The following is a 16,346-nucleotide window of genomic DNA, read 5'->3' as shown; positions in this document are numbered from 1 at the left end:
ATTGGAGGTTTCCTTAGAAATTTACTTTGTGTTTTGGGGCTACGGGATGAGTGTTAGAGTTTCAGATTTACAGCTCTTGTCCTGCATCACTTAACACATCAAAACTACATTTGGGATCACCAAGCAACCTGACATCATCCTGACTGTCCCCAAGTAAAGCTGAAATGAATAGCAATTAGGAGTACCGAAGAAGGTACATGGCCAGATTAATTCTTCTTGATTAGGCCCTGGTGAATTTTTAAATATATAAACAGATGAAAAGACTTTAAGTTGTGGACTAGTCAAAGCCAGAAGTACTTATAACAATTCTACAAAGACAAGCCAAAAGATAAAACTCTAGACTATCAAAGCATGAAGAGCAAGAGGAATCTCCCTGTGGCAAACCTTGCACATAGAATGAAGATTAGAGGGAAGTCACTTTCAATAGGCAACATATTCTGCCTAAGAGTGTGCCAGAAGTCAGGTAAAATGTCCAGCCCAATGAAAGATTTTGGAGAGGTGAGATAGTAAGGGAGAGGAGAAGAGATTATACAAAAAATATGAACAATATAGTAATTAGAAGGATATCAGTTTCAATTTGCACTCAAACTTACTTTCTCATCCCCATTAACCATGCCATTAAAGTCATCTTGGAATGTTGTTAAAAATGGGGCATTTTTAGGTAAGAATGGCTTGGTAAATAGAGGATTCTTTTCTCTTTGAAGTCATGGATTCCTTCTTAAGATTCTTGTTTTGTATGCGTGTATGTATGTGTATGTATGTTTTAATTTTAAAATTCCTATCATGTTTAGGGTTTTTTTCTTGATGGGTATATTTGGCATTGATTGTGGCTGTGTTGTATTAGAAGACCTTCCTATAGTGTTATCTTACTATGATTTCTTAAAAATAAGACAGTGGAGACTTATTATGTTATCTTACTATGATTGATTATGGAGCTGTAAATATAGCTATTGCAATGTCTGAGTGTTAAATCTACTGTCTCTATGGACTGCCCATCAATATGTATGGTTTTGTTTTTGTTTTTTTAGGGAGCTCACTGATTTCTATCTAGTTAGAGCCCTTAGGCTCTTATGAGATAGAATGGAGAATGAATACTGTGTCTCTACTATGTGTTATATTTTCTTGTCCATATCTTCTCTTAGAGTATGAGATAATTGTGCTTCCTTTGTATTCCCAACACATGGCACATTTCATTATGTCACACAGTCGCTAATATTAAAATCCTTAGTAAATCTGAGTGAATTCTACTTTTGGTTTTATCTGACACCTTTTCTTGTACTTTCTGGGCAATAAAAAGTAGAGATCTGGGTTTCTAGTAGATTTATGCTTTATAATTAAGAAATATTGATTTAATAATTTTTTTGTTCTGTAGGATTTATTTAGTCATTAACTAATAAGATTTACTGAGCACCTTCCGTTCTATAGCACTATACTTGATGGTGTTAGCTGCTTAAGCACATAATTGTTTTGAATGGAATGATAATTAGGTTAATTAGATATATAAAACTAAGTGCTGTGTATGAAAAGATTGAGAGGAGGAAGGGAGAGTGTACTTTAAACATGGTTGAAAACTTATCAAGTAACTCCTTTTTTACTTTTAGATGTGTTTTGTCCTCCTTTGGTTACAAGCAGTGGAGACTTATTTAGGTTCTGTTAAATAATAATGGGGGCACATCAGAAAGTGAAATATAGGCATAAAGAAGAGGGAAATGTCTTCCACATGGAATGTTTGGATGGGAATTTTGGGAAGCTACACAACTGTCATACACCTGGACCTCAACTAGGACAGGAAAGTTTAGGACTAGCAGGTTATGTGGGATCTTTTGACATTCACCTCATTGGGAGCATTAACAGTTTAAGGATTTCTGTTCCACTGTTACATAGTTACTGAGATTTAGCCATTCATTCTTTCTCATCTTTGTGGTCTCTGCGCACATGCTGTTTCTCTCTCTATATCTTTCCAAGTGAATTACCTCTCTTTTTTTCATGAAAAGACTGGATCTTCCTAGTTCTGGGAGCTGTGTTCTTGCTAGGGGCCACCTGGTAGAGTACTGCTCTGGGATCAGCTACCCTTTACCAGGTATCCACCACAGTCCTGATATGGGTGGGTAAGGGAGTGGCTTCGTGTTCTGAGATAACAGTTACATTAGAGAAGTCTCAGAAGTATCTTCCTGGGAATCAGCCTTCAGAACCTAGTGGATGCCTTTTGCTCTTTTTTTCTTTCTCTCTTTACGTCTTTTCTTTTCTTTTCTTTTCTTTCTTTTCTTTCTTTTCTTTTCTTTTCTCTTTCTTTTCTTTTCTTCTTTCTTCTTTCTTCTTTCAAGATTTACTTATTCATGAGAGACACACAGAGAGGCAGAGACATAGGCAGAGGGAAAAGCAGGCTCTTCGCAGGAGCCTGATGCAGGACTTGATCTCGGATCCCAGGATCACTGTCTGAGGCGAAGGCAGCCACCCAACCGCTGAGCCACCCAGGCCTCCCTCTTCCTCCCTCCCTCCCTCTCCCTCTCTCCCTCCCTCTCTCCCTCCCTCTTTTTCTTTTTCTTTCTTTCTTTCTTTCTTTCTTTCTTTCTTTCTTTCTTTCTTTCTTTCTTTCTTTCTTTCTTTCTTTCACCTCTATCTCTTTCTTTTTTTTTTCTTAAAGATTTTATTTATTTATTCATGAAAGACAGAGAGAGAGAGACAGAGACACAGGCAGAGGGAGAAGCAGGCTCCATACAGGGAGCCTGATGTGGGACTTGATCCTGGGACTCCAGGATCATGCCCGGGGCTGAAGGCAGCACTAAACCATTGAGCCACCCAGGGATCCCTCTCATTTTTTTTTAAGAATTCATTTGAATTAAGTGGAGTGAGTGAGACAGGGATTGCATGATCCTAATATAGTGGGAAATTCGGGTTAATTTAACTGTAATAATAATCCTTTGAGAACAAGTACATGATTGAAACTTATCTCTTTCCTCTATTCACTTTTTTGAATTGATTGCTAGAAACAAGAACATTCCTAAAATATCAAAGAAATTACATGACCAATAATTTGAGTCTCTTAACTTTTTATACTCCTGTCAAGAGTTCTGCGCAACTCTACCGGTTGTACAAGGATCAGAATCTATATTGGAAATATGTGCTGAGTTCAGTTCAGCTCCTCAGAGCCAACAGTTCTTCCATCTATGAGATGCTAGAGGTTTGGGCTCAATGGAGCTACATTCATTATTATTGTAGAACCTTGCCAGTGCTTAAAAGGTGCTATAGGGAACTATAACTCATGTACTGAATTAAAAGATTGTAAGCTCCACTGGTATAGCTAAAAGCAAACTCAAAGTTGAGTGGCATCAGATCATGAGTAGAAAATTACTTGACACTGAATTTTGTTCTGTCTCTGAATGCCATTCTTTCAAGCAGAGTACGGAAAAGTTGAAGTCTATGTTGTTACAAGCTGTTTATTTCTACACTCCCTTTCTTGTTCAAATTGAAAGCTTTTGCAGAGTGTGTTTCACTGAAACCCTTAAAAGAAAGTGACATGTTACTACATGGGAAGACAAAGATAGAGTCTGTTTGGTAATGATTATACAGTCAGGGCTTTATCTACTTGCCGATAATTTGTGGTTTATTTTTAATCCTCTGCCAGTTTCTTTCCTCACTGTTCCATTACCTGCTGATTACAACCCTGAGCCAATCAGTCACTGTTGAGTACTTGGTGAATTCTATTTTTTTAAGTTGGCTAAAAGAAAACATGTATTTCAAAATGGACATATGGATAGCAGCTAATACTTCTCATGTGGCACATTCAATATATTAAATTTAATGTTCACAGAAACATCACAATGGCAAGAACTATCATTATTACTGTTTTCCTAATGAGTGAGGCTTAGAGAAAGTTAGCTAACCTGTCAAGGTCTCAAAGACAGTGAGTCTTTGGGTCAATATTCATCCAGTGTTGACAATGATCACACTCTGAGGACTGTGATCTGTATTACTTTAATCTCCAAAACACATATATCATGAGGTCAGTTTGGAAAGTGATAGCATCCAAACCAGAAGAATTTAGGTTATTTAGCTTATGGTGATGGAAATTCAGTGCATAGGATTAGAGTAGACATCCTCACTTATTCAAAAAGCTTTTAAATGGAAGATCTGTTTTGCATTTACATAGAGGTAAGAACCAAGACATATTAAGGAAACCACAGGGAGGCAAATGAGTGGAATGGTCTAAAAATAAATAGGGTGTCTCATCATGTATTGAGCCATTACTAGAAACATTAAAAAATAGGCTAGATTTTGGTTTTATAGTAATATTTTTTTTAAAGATTTTATTTATTTATTCATGAGAGACACACACACACACAGAGAGAGAGGCAGAGACACACACAGGCAGAGGGAGAAGCAGGCTCCATGCAGGGATCCTGATGTGGGACTCGATGCCAAGACTCCAAGATCATACCCTGGGCTGAAGGCAGGCACTAAACCGCTGAGCCACCCAGGGATCCTGGTTTTATAGTAATCTTAAATCTGGATTAATTATGATGTATAAAAAAAAATAATTATGATGTATAATAGAGAATTATTTTCCAAAATACAATATGGAAAATGTATAGACTATATTATATATATGGAAAATGAAATAAAAGAATTTTTCAAACTTTATTTAACCCTGAATTTCTCAAGATTTTAAATGTACTATTACATTAAAATAGCTCAAAACTCTTCTTGTGGCATTAAGAGCCCATACACCATTGTTTGCAAATACTCTTCTAAAACAACATATGAGAGACCTTCTTTGGTTGCTGGATGAGTTATTTGTAATGAGAAAAAGAGAACCTTTGGCTTCCTTATCCTTAGATTTATGAGAAGAAACTAGTTGTTTTAAACAGTGTGGGGATGGATAAAGAAAGTTATTTTAGATATGCTATTTTTGTATTCTCTTGTATTCTTGGAAATAATCAAGTGTTGATGGCATTAAATTTCCTTTAGCAAACATGTAAAGAAGAGCATGTGTCTGAACGTGGATTTTAATTTCTTATAACGGGTCTTATTTTCCCTGGATATGTTTCTACTTACTTAAAAACAGATGCTCTCTGAAAAATTCATGAAAACTGAAAATATACTGAAGACTTTGGAGAGAAGCTCTTCACCGTGCTATTAGATTGTTTTTAATGAATGGTCTTTTGCCCCATCTGCTTGCTAGTTAACTTCATGACCTTGAACAAACTTCCTGGCTTTTATAGAACTCATTTTCTTCATTTACCTACTTAACTGGATTGTACATAAAATGGCATACCAGTATCAGTGTTTATATGAACAGATCCTTTCAAACAAATTTCTTTGGTGATTTCATGAATGAATCTTGCAGTTTTGGCAAATAGACATGTTTTCTGAAATGAAGGCTTTTTTAAAGCTGGCATTATATATAAATTTTACCTATTATCATTTGCCTGCTCCCAAAAACCATTTATACTGTAAATTAAAATATATCTTAAGTGAGGGGTGGGTGGGTGGAGAGATGAGTGAAATAGGTGATGGGGATTAACGAGTACATTTAATGTACTCGATGAGCACTGAGAACCATACAAAATTGTTGAATCACTATATTGTACACCTATAGTGAATATAACGCTTTGTACCTATACTGGAATTAATATTTTAAAAACTTAATACAAAAATAAATAAGGTATATCTTAAGTTTTTAAAAAATGATCTAAAAAGCTATGGTAGAAAAATGATAGAATGCATCACAACTTTATTCATAATCAGAAGTAATAAGGCTCTCCACACGCCACTCTGGTTTGAATTGTCAAATGAAAATTTCAGTGTGTAAATTTAAAGGTCAAATTGGCTTTATTCAGCAATTCATGATTCAGGCAGTATCCCATGTAGTAATAGAAAGGAGCTCTACAGAGCTGTAGAAAAGGAAAGGTATTTGAAGATGGAGAAAGGAAATTATTAGCAAAGAATGCACTGTTCAGGCCAGGCTTCCCTCCCAAGGGGAATGGAAGGGTCCTGTACTGTGGAACATCTCACTAGTGCTGACCAGGTAATTCTATGTTGACTGGTTAAAGGTTACATTCCTGGATGATTGGAACTGCAGTTAGGTTAGAGATTAAGCATTGGTTTGCTGGTATGTTGTTTAACATAAGTAACTCCATTTTGGGTCTGCTGCCTCCTTTTTAACAAATTATAATTTTTGTATTTATCATATGGGGAATTTGTACATGTTTATCCTCAACTTTACATTTTAATTTTGGAAAGAGAGCCTCAGAATCTTTAGTGTGAAGTTAAAATTTAACCCTAGAGAAAGGATACTACAGTGGTTTAGTCTTTTATTCTGGAGCTCTGAACTACTGAGAGCCAGCTCTGACAGTATAAGCAAAAGCAACAGTCCCAGGGTGGGATTATAATTCAAACCTCTGATTTTTCTAATTCAGTGTGAGTAAGAGGGTATGATATGAGTGAACAGCAGCCCGTGAGAAACCTACAAGTGTGGAACCAATGGTATTTATTCAGGTAATAAAATATAATTCTTAAACACACACTAAATTTAAAAACCAGAAGATGCAGTTCTAATTACATGCCTTAACTAGAAGTACGGTATTTGTAGAGTAGCTTATCCAATTATATGTAAATTTGTTCCTTTGGCACAATTTGTCTATATAAGCAGTATTAGTTCAGTGTAAAATGTTTGTTTGTTATTGAAATTGGCTTTCATATAACTTCTGGATGTTGATAAATAGTTGCATTTTTGGGGGGATCATTCCCAGTTCTCCATAGCCATTCTTCTCAATATATGCAGTTTTTATTTTAAATTTCATAAATAATAATAATTTACAGGTCTATACTCTTTTATTTGAAAGTTTTGGGGTCAAAAGTGTTTTAGATTTTTATCTTTTAAAAAGGGTGTTATACTGCTGTGGTATGTGCCCTTTGTTATTCCAGTAGGATATTGGGCAACACCCACGCATATTGACATTTCTGCAGTGAAAAAAGAATAGCCACTTGAATGGTGTAAAGATTACAGGGAGCCCATTTCAGGTTTTGCTGACAATGGATTTGATTTTCAGAACTTTTTAGATATTAGAATTGCAGATAAGCAATTATGGACCTGTAATATTAAGTGTAATAGCTAACAATTACTGAGGTGCTTACTACAAGCCAGACCTTGTGCTTAACTTGTATCATCTCATTTAATCTTTGCAATTCTTTGAAGAAAGTTTTGTTCATTTGGTTTTACAGGTGAGGAACAGCTTCATAGAATTTAAGTGATTTGCCTAAGGATGCATACACCTAGTAAGGAAGTAGTGGCTGAATCATATTTAAACTGAGCTGGGTTAGATAGATCCAGATCTGGTATGTACAACACTACAGTGTCCTTCCTATTCCATTACCACAGATCCAGTGTATCTCACCTGGGAATTTATGGGAAATGCATCAAGTGGCCTGACTACCAGGCAGAGGATAACAGGGGTAGGGCAGGAGTTTCATCAGCAACAATTAGTTGGCATTCTGCCAATACATTGCACTAAAATAAATGTGCTTCAAACATTGCAGTCCTTTTGCCACTATGTTTAAGAGCTGAAAAAGAGAAAGAATAGAAGAGAGAGAGGAGATAGTTGAGCATGTGCTTTCCTTAGCTAAGGCAGAATAGGACATCTTGAGTCTTGTGTGGGTGGAGCAGTGTTCCTAAAGAAAAATGGATAGCTATTAACAAAAGAAGATGTGACTAATGTGGGATAGTGGGCTGCCCCGAAATGTCCACTCCATGGACAGTTAATTAATTGTAGGTGAAATTAACATTTGGATGAAAACTTCATTCATCTTTTTAAGTGTAATCCATTTTAACATTGTCATCTGACTGGTATGGGCTGAACATTGAACTTAGAATCTGAATACTTGGAATCCTGTCCCATTTTGGATAATTTCTAGGATTTAGATCACAGACCCAAAATTAGAGAGTCTGTTTCTTGTTTGTAATTTCAAACAGTACTTTCCGCTGGTTACCCAGTAGGCATCATGTTAGCTAAGATGGTCCAAAGAGCCTCTGGAAGTTTCTACCTGGTGTGGTCATCTCCCACACTGAATCTGGGCTGGCCTTGTGTCATCACTAGATGTAATGGAGGTGATGCTTCATGACTTCTGTGACTACATCACAAGGAGCATTGCAGCATCCACTTTATTTCATGGTATGATCACTCTGGGGGGAAGCCACTGCCATGTTGGAAGTCTGACAAAAATGCTGTGAGGAAGCTCAGGCTGGTCATGTGAAGAAAGAGTGACTGCTGGCCAGAGAAGTGCTATTGCAGTTGTCCCGCTTGCTGAGCTAGACATGTGTGTTACCATGGATAACCCCGCCTGGCCAAGACATTTGATAATTTCAGTCTTAAGTGCTTTCTGACTATAATTGCGTGGAAAACTCCAAGGGATAGCTGCCCAGCTGAGCCCATTCACAGAAATAGGAGAACTAATAATTCATGGTAATAAGTCATAGAGTTTCTGGGTGGTTTGTTATCCACACTAGATACTCAAAAACAAGCTTGTTGTGAAGAAGAAGGGAGATAATGTGTTAAATTCCTCATACGAAGGTGAGCAGCTGTTTTATTATAATTGTTTTGACAATCCTGAAACCAAGGCCTTTCTCCCTAATATCCTCAGAGGTTTCATTATAATTTGCCATTGTGATGAGGATAGTGATCATTTTGTATTCCCTGGACAAGTATAGAGAGTGAATATTTGTGATTGGCTGGCAGCCAAGTTGGTCATCCTTTTTCCTTACTTGGAGGAGTTTTTAAAATTCTGTCTTTTCTTTACTCATATTTATTTTTTCGTATGAGTGGGATTTTCTATAATAATAGACCTTTATTGTTATGGCAATAACAATATATAGAACATCCGATGGGTCCTCATTCTGAATGACACAGGGCCCATTTCTCTGTTTATATAGACTCTTTGTCTAGGAAACTATAGGAGAAATAAGATGTATTGGATTTTGAGAAAGGGGCAGTAAGAGTTGAAGAGCAGTTTGCCTGAGCAGCTTCCCAACAATTGGGAAAGGCTGCTGGAGTGAATGTCAGAGAGAAATTGGTTTTTTGGTGGTGTTACAAGCAAGCAGATAATGAAACAAAGGAAGAAGAAAGAAGTAGAAGGTACACAGAGGGGAAGAAATTATGGATTTGATATTGGAACACCAGAGCAATCTGTAGTAGGTTGAATGGGAGGAGTTGGAAGAGAGAAAGGAGCAAGTAAGGGTTGGTTGGGACATCATCACCTATTGGGCTTTTCTCCTTCTATCTGCAATTAATTTTAGCTTTATTTAGTTCTTTTATCTCTAGAGAAAAAAGGTGATTATTTTCTTTCTGTTATAGTTGTTGGCAACCAAATGACATTTTCTGCCATCTGTTTTACCATATAATTCTTAAGGTTTCTTAAGTGTCATAGTCTTATTAAACCTGGAGTCTCAAAAAATAAATAAATAAACCTGGAGTCTCCATACATTCAGTGATTGCTGCTAGCACAGGGAAATAGAGAAGATAGAAGAAGATAAGGCTACTTTGTAAAGAGTAAGTTACATATTCCACTGGATCTATTCTCAAAAGAGAATAACTCAGAGTTTCTCCATAGCTTTTTAAAGTCTCTGATTTCTGTATTTTTCTTAGCTGTACATAGATTTTATTTCAAGGAAAATTTACATATTGAACTTAGAATATGAGTACTTGGATTTCTGTCCCAGTTTGGACAATTTCTAGGTCTTAGATCACAAACCCAGAATCAAAGAGCCTGTTTCTTATTTGTAATATGAAACAATTATGTTGTTGATATTATCCGTAATATTTACTGGTTCTTTGTAGAGTTAAAATGGACAGATGAAAGCCCTTGAGGATGAGAAATTCATATTCTAATGTAGCAAAGTAAATATATGTGTACGGCAGCTTGAATTGTTAGAAAATTTTAGGAAATTACTTGTATGCTTGAGTTCATGAATTATTCAATTTAGGGTTACTTTCCTTTTCAAACTTATCACTGGTTAGATCCTTTAACAACCTTTTGATTTATTAAAAGTCACTTTTCAGAATTAGATTTAAAGCCTTATTATTTTCTTATGATTTTCTTATGAAAATTGAGTATGTGTCCTATAAAGCCTGTATTTTCTTTTCTATGACTTAGTCTGCTCTTCTGTTATAAAAGATACTTCTTTAAGAACTGATGGAATTAAAGAAAAATTGACCTCCTCTGATGAAGTAGCCCATAGAAGTAAAAGGAGGTTTTATGATCTTTCTTCACTTATTGGAAAGACGATTGAATTGGGACATGCCCATCCTGACTTCCATTAGGAGACAGAATATTTGCTTGTGTCTAGAGGAGTTTGGTCTCCTGGTGGTCATTTGCCTCTCAATCCTTCCTGCAATTTTAGAAAAAAATGTGCTTGTACAGGGGCTATGTATCAGAATCAGCTATGAAACTTTTTATTAATAGAGATTCATTCCTTGGCCCCACTACCAAGTTTATGAAATGAAAATCTCCAGGGCCTCACAGGTGATTTGAATTCATACATAGTTTGGGTCTGAGAACTACTTTATAGGCAGGACAGCAGGTTGATGGATGACAGAATCTGGTCTGAAGCATAGAAAAGCTTTAAGAGGAGAACATGGAGATACCTTAATTTAAGAAACACTTGGATATTTTGAACAATGATATAATCATTGCTAAAAGTTTGTGATATCTCTAAAACATAGTTTATGTCCCCAGTTGTCCTCTGATGTCTCCAGTTAACCTCTGGTGCAGAAGTTCTCAGTTCAGTGGGGCAGTTTTGCCCAGTGGGGCCTAGTGGGGGCAGTTTTGTCCCTAGGGGATATTTATTAATGTCTAGAGACATTTTGGTTCTCATGACTGGGGGAATGTTACTGGCATCTAATGAGTAGAGGCCAGGGATACTGCTAAACACCCTACTGTTCTTGAGAGAGCCCCTGTATTAGTCCAAAATGCTAATAGTGCCAAGGTTGAGGAACTCTAATCTAGTGAATTTCAGTGAAATCATTAAATAAAAATACTCTGGGCTCCAGAATTGAAAAGGGTATGACAAACCAGGTAGGAGAACATTTGGTTGGCCTGTGTAGTCCTTGAGGAAGCCAGCTGAGGTAAGGAGGAAGAAAAGGCTTGAATATAGGCTGAAGGCTAGGGACAAGAGTAAGGATTCTATTGCATACTAAGGTCTTGGAAAGAGACATATTCATTGGAATATTATTTTCCCTAAATGTGTCATATAAAATACAAAGATCTTACCGTCTGAAAAAAAAAGCATATTTAATATCAGCTTTGAGATAGTAAATCTCCTCTATTCTGTACACCCTAATGGTGGTTCTTAAGCCTTAAAATCTTAAAAACACAGGAGCATGGTAGCATAAGTGAGCCAGAGAGAATATGGTTATAAGTTAGTATTCTGGGATTGTTGTCATCAGAGGAAGCATTTGAGAAAGAATGAGGTAATTGATGTTGTCTCTTTAGAGCTAGTAATGGAGTGATGGTGTTGATAGAAATTTTTGGGAGAGGGCAGCCTGGGTGGCTCAGCGGTTTAGTGCCGCCTTCAGCCCAAGGCCTGATCCTGGGGACCCGGGATTGAGTCCCACATTGGGTTCCGTGCATGGAGCCTGCTTCTTCCTCTGCCTGTCTCTCTCTTTCTCTCTCTCTCTCTCTCTTTCTCTCTCTATCTCATGAATAAATAAATAAAATCTTTAAAAAAATAAAAGAAATTTTGGGGAGAATAGGTAGAGCTGGCTGATGCAAATGAAGAGGTAATATGAGAAACTTGTGATTTAATTAATTAATTAATTAATTTTATTTATTTATTTTTTTGAGAGAGAGGGAGCATACAGTGGGGAGGAGCAGAGGGAATGAGCAAGGGCAAGCAGCCTCTAGCCCAGCATGGAGCCTGATGCAGGACTTCATCTCAAGACCCTGAGATCATGACCTGAGCCAAAATCAAGTGTGACATGCTTAACTGACTGAGCCACTCAGGCACCCTGGAACTTTGTGATTTAAAAATGCACTGTTGAGTGCACCTGGATGGCTCAGTGGTTGAGCGTCTACTTTTGGCTCAGGTCATGGTCCCAGGGTCCTGGAATTGAGTCCTGCATCAGGCTCCCCACAGAGAGCCTGCTTCTCCCTCTGCCTATGTCTCTGCCTATATGTCTATGTCTCTCATGAATAAATGAAATCTTAAAAATGAACTAAAATAAAAATGCACTGTTTATTGTCTTTATACCTAATTGCCTGATCTGTGTCCAGATTGGTTGTTTAGAACAGAAGGGGTTATCATAAGTATGGGAAATGGTTCCTGGCTTCTTGTAACTTATGTCTAATTGGAGAGAAGAGGCTACTGCCATGAAACAGCAAAACCCATTGAAGTTCATAGTCCATCTCCATTCTGATAAACACTAATTTTCCCTTGTTTGATCTGTGAGCTATTGGCTTCATCCCTGGTCTTAGGGTTGAATTTGTGTTGTAGGCAGTGTTCTAGGAGGCATTTGGCTATACTTCTCATTCAGGTATGGATCCATGATCTCAGATGATCCATTTAGGTCTGTTGATACTAATTCTAAGACTTTATTTTCTTTACTTCTGTATTTTGAGGGATGAGGGTGTAATCCCAAGTTCTTGGCTATCATTCTGCCATCCTAAAGGGAGGCACTGATTGAAAATGTATTCATTTCAAAGGATGAAAGAGCTAAACACATGATTCCATCTTTATCCGTGGATGAAATTGTACCTGAAGCCAATTTAGTTGTGGAATTCATTTATATCAACCATTAAATTTTCATTTTGATTATACCAGCCTATGTTGTATTTTCTTTTGTTGATGACTGAAAAAATGACTAAAAATACACTGATGTAGGAGAAACTGTACAAGAGAAGAAAAATGTTATAGCCAGGTAGCAATTCAAGGACAAGTTTTTCATACTCCATTATTTAGTCTTTATGAACAAATTCATAATATTCTCCCATTTTTGTGTTTTTGTTTTGGCAAGTTTAATAAAACACACAGATTTTCACTGTTAATGTATTATTTAAACTACTTTTTTAATATTTTAGAGAGTTGTATTTCAGAAGTGATATGACAGTAATTTGTCAGTGTATAATTCTTAAAAATGAAAGGGTTACATTGCTTCCTTGATGGAAAAAAAAGAAGAAAGAAAGAAAGGAATCCAGTATTCCAGGTATATAAACAAATATAATGTACTTTATGGTATTTGTAATTATAGATACTACTCAACAGAATTGGCCATGTTTGTTTGCTTTTTTGTTAGAGTACTATGGGGATTAATTGATTGTAAATTCTCTTCTTCTCCAACAACCCCAGATGAGTAAAGATAGAAATATATGGATTATCAGTTTGAAGGACTAGTTACATGTCATCTGGCTTCATGTGATTGAAATACAAAAAAAAAAAAAAAAAAAGGTCTTTAAATAGGACATCTGTGACATAACAAATTAGAATCTGGGAGAGGAAGAATATCTTGACAGTGTCTAAATCCATTGAATCAAAATAATTGTGTAGATCATACTTGAGTTCAGATATAATGTAGATAAATTCTCTAGCCATGGCACCCATCTGTCAAAAAATAAAACTCTGGTTCTCACTTAAAATGGCTCTTTTAGACTAAGGTCATCAAGCTGTATCTAAAATGGACGTGAAATGTCAATTTCATATGTTATAGTGGCACATTTCATATTGCTCTACTTAAGGTTATGTCAGCCTTACCCATAAAAAGCAAGTGATTTAGGTCTTATTCTAAATGAACTAAGCAGAGAAATCAGCAGTGGGACTGCCTTGCCACTACAGACAAAGGGAATGTGTGGAGGGGCTGCATATTTCTCCATTGTCCTAACTCTGGAACTGTGTAGTATTCCAAGACAGGATGTCATCTCTTTACTTTTCCACATTCTAATCCCCTGTGATAATTGTGGGGGGAGTTTGGAATTTTTGGCAAGATGCTTTATTCAAAATGAGTTTTGTTGCCTGGAGTTGATTCACTTGTTTGAGTTTTATTTGTGTTATTTTGTGTAACTTTATCATGTTGGGAGGCTTATAAACCTTCTGTAGAAATAAGATTGTGTTTAGGGAGCTATATACATCATGATTTTACTCACAACTGACAGGAAGTTACTGAGGATGATTAAAGCAGAAAGAAATGAAGTTTTTTGAAATCTATTGGACATTGTAGAATCAGACTTAGAAAATAGTAAGGATTGAAGAGGCCGAATAAGCACTCACATAACTACAACTTCCCAAAGAAGCAGTGTTCTTGACACCCATGACTGCTGGGTCCTGGCTGCTACAGTGACACTGGATGTTACTGCTGGTACCGCTGCTTCTTTTGTCTTTGAGACTGAATGTTGCTGACTCTGTAGCCACCGTGCTCATACCACTCCTTGTTTTTTTCTGGATCCCATTCGTAGTTCTAGAAGCAGTGTATCTTGTTGGCTAAACATGTATTGGGCATTTGTTCCCAGGCAACAGGAAGCCTGGGCAAGTGAATAGCCTGCTATTTTAGCTTTTATAATAGGAATCCAATTGTTTCCCAATGTGTCTTCTGATGGTGGAGACTTCCCAAAAAAGGAAGAGGCTCAAATGCTTGGCAGCCAAAGAACAAGTAATTGCCATGGTATGATTTCTTAGGGAGAAGAGAGAAGTTTTCTGGAAAGCAGGAGAGAAAGGGAGATTTTCCAGGAGACGTGGATACTGCACACTTTTTCCTATAACAGATGAAGATGTGGTCTTCTGGGTACTAGGTTTTGTCAGTGAAATAGGAGAGCCAGTATTTGTGAACATCTTAAAGGGAAGAGGATAAATCCAAAATTCCCAAACTTTGATTCAAGGTATCCTTAATATCTTTGTAATGTTTTCATAGCACTCTAGGCCCAAAGAAATGCCCAACACTTTCATTTATTAAGTAGTTAGATTAAAACAAATTACTAAGTATTAATTTTGCAGAATAACTTGAAAAAATTATGTCATTTGAAAAAATACACATCAGTTCAAAGAAAAATACTTTTATTCCAGTCTTAACCATAATTACTTTCAAATAAGTTATGTTCCCTTCTTAGGCCCTGAATGAAATCTCAGACATTGGAATTGGATTTGACTATTGACTATTTCCTGTCTACACTTATTTTTATGCAGCCCATTTTGTCACAGCACTGATATAGACCTAGCTTTGCAAAGATAAGATCATCAAAAGGAATGCAGTGCAGTATGTTGTTGAAACTGAACTCCCCAGAACTATCTTGAAAGTGCAGCACAACTTGGGAACCATGACAACCATTAGGTTGTCAATGAAGTGCTCATGGAATGGTGATAAAAATTGGACATTAAGGGCACTTTTACAACACTGCTTGATTGGGAGTGTTACAGCAGCTGAATGATTCCAGAACCAAGAGCTGGCAAAAGTTCTGCCACAGGCAACAGTAGACACTCCTGCTAAACGTAGCCACCCTCCTGTTGTTTCCTTTTCTAAATCAATTGGGTCTTTATCATGGACAAGTATAGCCTTTTCTTTTTAATCCATGAAACTCACCTAACATACTGTAGCTTTTAAAATATTTGTTGACACAGAAGTGACACATTTTCTTACATGATTAGCAAAAAGATGAGTGTCTTTGCTGCCCCAATCAGGTCAATAAAGATTTTAAGATCTAGGTCTATCTGAAACCATAGTTTCCTTTTTTTTTTTTCCTTTTTAAAGATTTATTTGTTTATTTTAGAGAGAGAGGAGGTACATGTACAGGGACCGGGAGGGGCAGAGGGAGAAGGAGAGAGTCTTAAGCAGACTCTGTCCTAAGTGCAGAGCCTGATTTAGGGCTTGATCTTACTATCCTGAGATTATGACCTGAGCCAAAATCAAGAGTTGAATGCTTAGCCAAATGTTCCACTCAGGTGCTCCCATAGCTTCCTTTTTTTTTGGTAGCACAAAGTTGAAGTCTGTCTGAAGATTTATATTGCATTTGGAAAAAAATAACTTCATTTTCTTTTTTTTCATTTGTCTCTACTTGTATATGCCTGGGTCTATCATATATCATGTCATTGTGATAAGAGTATCCTCTGATTTCCTTATGAATCCCAGTTTCGTTTCTTTTAAAGTTCTTAAGTTTTATAATTTACCAGCCTGAGGAAACTCAGTATACAGTTTACAAGGTAGAGGGTTATATGGAGTCCTCAAATTGGTGTCACTTGATCCTCTTTCAGCGAATAATAGTTGCTGGGAAAGTTGGGGAAATATTCCTGAAATGTAGAGCACTTTTGAATTTTAAATGATTTTTCCTCCATTACAAAAGGCAGCTTTCTATAAAATTGTCATGCAGGGTGT

At 36.7% G+C, this 16,346-nt stretch overlaps 1 protein-coding gene across 8 annotated transcripts in view; it reads left to right on the top strand.

Moving 5' to 3' along the window:
* The window catches only part of CNTN4 (contactin 4), a 916,127-nt gene that overhangs the window by 20,572 nt on the left and 879,209 nt on the right, over positions 1-16,346 (top strand). For 2 of the 8 annotated variants that reach the window (XM_038565814.1, XM_038565812.1), the window contains exon 1: positions 8,190-8,570. The exons of the other annotated variants lie outside the window; for them this stretch is intronic. The gene's annotated coding sequence lies outside the window, so the exon portion shown is untranslated. Of the gene's footprint in view, positions 1-8,189; positions 8,571-16,346 lie in introns of those variants that run through there. 8 annotated transcript variants of the gene reach the window in all.

Source organism: Canis lupus, chromosome 20 (assembly GCF_011100685.1).
Source record: "Canis lupus familiaris isolate Mischka breed German Shepherd chromosome 20, alternate assembly UU_Cfam_GSD_1.0, whole genome shotgun sequence".
NCBI lineage: Eukaryota > Metazoa > Chordata > Mammalia > Carnivora > Canidae > Canis > Canis lupus.
The sequence above is the reverse complement of the archived record's forward strand: the minus strand, read 5'-3'. Positions and strand labels throughout refer to the sequence as shown.